Source organism: Austrofundulus limnaeus, unplaced genomic scaffold, assembly GCF_001266775.1.
Source record: "Austrofundulus limnaeus strain Quisiro unplaced genomic scaffold, Austrofundulus_limnaeus-1.0 Scaffold196, whole genome shotgun sequence".
Lineage (NCBI taxonomy): Eukaryota > Metazoa > Chordata > Actinopteri > Cyprinodontiformes > Rivulidae > Austrofundulus > Austrofundulus limnaeus.
In genome coordinates, this window is record NW_013952598.1 from 599,346 (window position 1) to 605,112 (window position 5,767).

Below are 5,767 nucleotides of genomic sequence, written 5' to 3' on the forward strand. Positions count from 1 at the left end.
CATTTATTGTATTTTATTTCTCGTTTGTTTGTTTTTTGGAAGAAGCGAGCTAACAACGTCAGGCTGTGGCCAGCTCAGAGTTTCGAATTTTTAACAGAGGTTTATGTGAAATTTGTTTAGAAAACCCCAATGTGTCACATTTGCATCACATATTCACAATAAAGTCTGTGGTTGTTTACTCCACAGACCACATTGCTCTGTGTTAATAATGTTCTGTGTGAAACACATGTTGCAAAACAGACAATGTTAGACACATCCAGTTAGAGTAACTATCTGATGTAAGTGTTTGTGACTAKTTGTTTGAATCACTGGGATATTTTAAGGCTTAAGTTGTTTTAAATGGCAAGAGTCATTTCCTGCCTTTCCTTTTTGTCCCTTTAACACATGTTTAAAAATACATATTTATACATATAATTCACAGATTTGTACGCAAGCATTCATGGTTAGCAAAAGCTATGCCTACAGCTTCTGTGATAGAAGTTAACTTTAATAATTCTCTGTATTGCCCGAGATAAATATGAAATTATATTTTCAGATGAAGGGAGCCACGTCTATAATATGAGTGAGAAGCTGGAGAGGAAACGGCGTTCCGTTAAGTAGTACAAGAACCGTAGTCAAAAGTAGCAAAGCTTCATCAGTTCAGCTTAGCTCCAGGACCCTCAGCTAATTTTACTGCTCACTGAAACGTTGCATGTAAAACCCAGTGGATGGAGAACACTTTGTTCATTACTGCTGATTAGGAAACAAGATCAAGCGAAAWGTGTCAACTCATGATAACCGGTTAATGTGTTTTTAATTAACGCCTGCTTTTCTCTCCTCCCGCCGATTCCTGTTCAGAAACCCGCTGCACGGCGCGTTCCGTTCCTTCCTCCAGCGGCCTCTTGATTAAGCGTCGGCCTCCGCGATGATTTTGAGGGCAGCTTAGTCGCCGAGCAGAGATGCAGCTGTTAGATTAAAAGTTTAGTGCTTACTGCCGCGCCTTCGCTCTCCGTTTGAAATAAGGCCTCATCAACAGAATCATTTCACAATTTATTAAGCTAATAAATGGGATATGGCAACCAGTTTCAAGTGCCCTTGGGAGAGTTAGGACACAGCTTACAACGCAGTTTAAAAGCTTGTTCTCTAATCGCGCTGACGAAGGTGTGGGCAGGCTCAGACCAGGAGATGACTGCAACCTTGGTGATAAAGCAGTTCTGCTTCYGCAAAGGTCGCTTTTAACACCGAAGGGTCAGCCTGTGACAGAATGATCACATTGTTAAAAGAAAGCTCCCTGGATGCTCTTTGTTGAACATTTGACAGCTGCCATATTAACATCATGTGAAAAAAACCATGAGAGTGTAAAACCTCCATCAATCAGGCAGGAAGGCTGAACCCCTCACTCAGTCACAGATGAACGTGTCATCGAGGTTCACAATTCTAAAAGTGGGTTTCTGTGGAAAATGTATGAACAGATAAGAGCTAACTAGGTGACTCTTTGGATTACCTCACTTTGATGAAATGTGGTGACTTGATTGATGAGCTAGCAGCTAGTTCAGGTGGGGCTGAAACCAGAATGGGCTGCAGCCATCTTAAAAACAGCTCCTGTCTCAAAAAATATTTCAAAGCAGTTCCTGCAAACACAGTTTTTTTTATGTTTACACTGCCAGTCTCACCTAATGTGGCAACCCATTCYCACTCCCAAGTCATCACATACTATTGATGCTTTTCCCAAGGTTCCCTCTGCGTCCGATTTTGACGCGTCGGGTACTCCCCTTGCGTCATTTTTTGACGAGACGGGGCGGAATCTGTTGTCATAATTTCAGAAAGTGTAGAAAATGCACAAAAACTACCATCCCAAAGCCTAAAATTACCTTTATTCACTTTAGACATCCTGTCCCTGACCCCAGTACCTAAAATTAACCATTAACCATGAAATGTAAAATTAACCATTTTTAGAAAATGTAGGAAATTCATGTCAACCACGTGTTCCAAAGCCTAAAATTACCTAATATTCGCCATAGACATCCTATCCCTGACCCCAAACTTAACCATTAATCCTGATCCCTCATATTAACCTCAGACCCCCGACCCAAAGACCCCTGGTGGCGCAACCCGGAAAAGCCGTGGGCGGCAAAGACTGACGCGAGGGGGTCACCCGACGAGTTAAAATAAGACGCAGAGGGAACTTTGTAAAAGCGTCAACATGTTGCCGAGTCGGGAGTGAGAATGTGTTAAATGTGGTTATATTGGCAGAAATATTACAATATCCCTATATATGGTGCGACTGTGGCAGTGTGGTTAGGGGAGTTGTCCTGGAACCGGAAGGTCACCGGTTCAATCCTCTGTCCAGCTGTATCAGTTGTTGTGTCCTTGGGCATGATACTTAACCCTAAAGCCTCTGATGTGTGTCCCATCAGTGTATGAATGTGATTGGCACTGATTAGTTTCCATAGATGTTTGTACATGTTAGCTTTGTAGAAACCTAGTAGAGTATTATGTAAATGGGTAAATGAGGAGTGATTGTAGTGAAGTGCTTTGAGYGTCCTGGATGGATAGAAAAGTGCTATATATGTACAGTCCGTTTACCAATTACCATTTATCCCTGCAGCGCTCTAAGTTGCAGCAGAAGTGCTACTGCTGTTTTTTGTGCTGATTGATCATAAAAATGTAAATAGAATTAAACAAGGCAAAGATGTAAAGGTTTTTATTGGACTGAATTTGTGTTAATGAGGCAGCAGTCCACTTTTTGTCCCACTCAGAATGACTCTCCAAACGTTTTAAAGTACCTTCACTGGTTACGTGTTTAGATTTTGTTCACCAGTAATCTTTATCAACTTTTAGGGTTTCTCACATTCAAGCTCTTGAGTATGTTTGTGATTTGTTTACACATTTTATTATTGTGTTGTCATTTATTTTGAAGTACTTTGTTTTCATCTGTTAAAGTTGGTGTAGAAATGTTTTTTTATTAACTGACTTTAATTAAACTCAAAAGTAAAATGTATTACTCTAATGGGGTTTTGTGGAGACCTGCAACAGGTAACTTATTGWTTATTCATAATCTTTCCACTTTTTCAAAAAAAAGATCTGATTACTTTAAAGTACTTTTAATTTCATTCATGGAAAGAGCAAAAATGCAAACTCTTTCTGCCAAAAAACAAATTAAATTTCTAGGTTTCAAACTTTAACTTGATTAAGTCAACTACCCTTTTTTTTAGACGTTATTGCTCGTAATCTATCCACCCTGTTTTTCCTTCCCATAACAGGGCCCCACAAGTCACATGTTTCTTCCTGAAAAGGAGTGAAGTTTCACAAATTGAATTCAAAACAAGGATGTTGCTGGTGGTGCTGTTACTTGACTAACACACACACTCACACACACACACTCACGTTACCATCTTCCAATCGGAGCTGCTTTGAGCCCCACTGTTTCATCTGGTACCATCAGGGCTGATGAGAGCCTCTTGTCTTCCTCAGTCGGCTGCAGCTGTTGTGTGGTGAGTGGCGAGCCTCTCTGATGGCTCTCCTTTATCTTCACATCAAGCAATTTGCTCCTGCTTTCATTATGATACTTGTGCCAGATTGAAAATGAAAACTTCTCAAAGCGGATATTTTTTTTTTAGTCACTCAGGTACATATTGGACAGCTGAATGGAAAATTTATCTAATTTAATTCCAAATTAATTCAATTTCTAGCCACTCTGTGCCATTTTTTCATGTATTTTTTATTTGTCCTTTTGGCTTAACTCTTCCATCAAAATCTAGGATGTTAGTAGAAATGCTAAGGCAACCCTTTAAAAAAAAGTAACTATTAATGGATACAAATGTGCAGATATTTTGTTAAAATTTAAATTTACCATTTATTTTGACTGTTTTTTCATAATTGTGACATTCTTTAGGTCAGAGTGTCTTTATTGAAGAAGTGTAGCGTGTTGTGGTTGGAAAAACAGATTTCTTCTTGTTTTTTAATCATCTAAAAAAAGAGGAAGTGAAACAATTTGTCTTATTTGCTTCTTGGAATTTTGGAGTTTGGGATGTGCTGACAATAAAGATCTTTATGTTTGAACTTTGACAAATTGCACTGTGACTGGTCTGGATATTGTAAAAAATATGTATTTTTCCCCTAATTTAAAACACAATGCATTGTGTGAGAAAAAGTCCCACAAAAGGGAACTGCGGGTGTGTTTGTCATTGCACTTCAAGTGAAGGATATTGCCAAATCTCGAGCGTGTGTGTTTTGTAACCCCAGAAAGCAACGGGAAAGGAAATGAACACTAACCTGAGCAAAACATTTTTTTACACATTGTGACATGATTCCTGAAACAAAGAGAGAGAGAGAGATAGAGAGAGAAATAGCTACTTTTACATTATCAACCAACACAAAAAAGAAATATGCAGACTGAATTTATGCCCTTTATTTGTTTAATGATAGAACACTCTCAGAGTTGAAGACTTTCTCCTTCTCCATCTCTTTTCTCTCCCTCTCTCATTTTCTCAGCTGCCTTTTGTTGTGGCCACAAGCAATTATCCAGTAGCAGCGAGCAGGAATTCTTAAAAGGAAAGAGAAATTGGAGGCCTTTTTGCACACTGCTGATAAGGAAAAAAATGGGAGAATTTCTATTTCTGTCACATTGCATAACAAACACCAAAATACTCAGTTGTTTTGGAMAAAGGGAGGAGATTTAACAGTCTAAGTGATGGGTACAAAATATACAAATCACAAATAATACTTTCTCAACTTGTGCAAATTGATGCTCCAGATGTAAACATTTCTGCTCCGACCACAGAATGGAGTTTTAGACATCGAATCTCAAGAAAGAAAGATGTCTGTCAGTYTGTAAATGAAGTGTTTGGATAATAATGTACATTTTGTTACTGCATAGTTGAATAAAAATGATTGGATTTTAGATGAAGAATCAGACACAGAGAAGAGGACAGAATGTCCCTTGAGAAGTGACTCAATGTTGTGGTGTTTGTGGTTGGGACTGCTGTTTGTCTGCACGTCTGCACGAAATATTTGTCTGATGAAGAAATCCTAAAAAGTCAAAACAATGGGAGATTATTGGCAATAACCTGCTAAAAGTAACAAACAAAACAGAATAGGTTCAGTTTTTAATGTTACTAATGTCAGTTGAATGTTTGGAAGCATATGATTTCTATTAGAATTATTATAATGTAGAGGAAAAACACTGAATTGGTTTGCTCAAATGATGTGAGCAAATGTAGATGTGAGTCACATCTACATTTATCTGACAACAGCTGATAAAATCTGACTTTAAAGCAAAAGGTCAAAAAGTCTGCAAAACTAAATCATTTGTTTTTAAAGCATTTCTGCTGCAAACTTCAATTTTAAAATGATTTTCAGTGTAAATGAAAAGTCTTAAGCACATCTAAACTGTGTGTTTTTTATTCACTTTTATTGAAAATGAATTTAAAAATAATCAACACAGTTTAAGCTGTTCTTTGTTTCTGTGTGCAGGCACACAGTCACGCTCTGAAGTTAGGTCCAAGCTTCACTGTTGATGCTTTTCGAGCCCAGAAAATGATTTTTCATGAATTTTAAATGTCTGCAGGGTTTTTCAAATTAATTCCAAGCTGACACCTGTGCCATGTGTTCATGTAGAGCAATTTAAGGAACTCTTTATTTAGCATTAGATGCTCAATATGTTTGGCGAATATTTCAATATGTTTTACCAATCATCTACAAACCAACATTACTTGTTACTTTCTATTTCTGTGAATCTATTTTTTTTCTATTTAAAGAAAAATGCATTGTGATACCGAACATGCTC

At 37.8% G+C, this 5,767-nt stretch overlaps 1 protein-coding gene across 2 annotated transcripts in view; it reads left to right on the forward strand.

Moving 5' to 3' along the window:
• Nucleotides 1–5,767, forward strand: part of LOC106524680 (colony stimulating factor 3 receptor) — a 22,630-nt gene that overhangs the window by 3,757 nt on the left and 13,106 nt on the right. The window contains exon 1 of one of the 2 annotated variants that reach the window (XM_014018581.1): nt 3,344–3,473. The exons of the other annotated variant lie outside the window; for it this stretch is intronic. The gene's annotated coding sequence lies outside the window, so the exon portion shown is untranslated. Of the gene's footprint in view, nt 1–3,343; nt 3,474–5,767 lie in introns of those variants that run through there. 2 annotated transcript variants of the gene reach the window in all.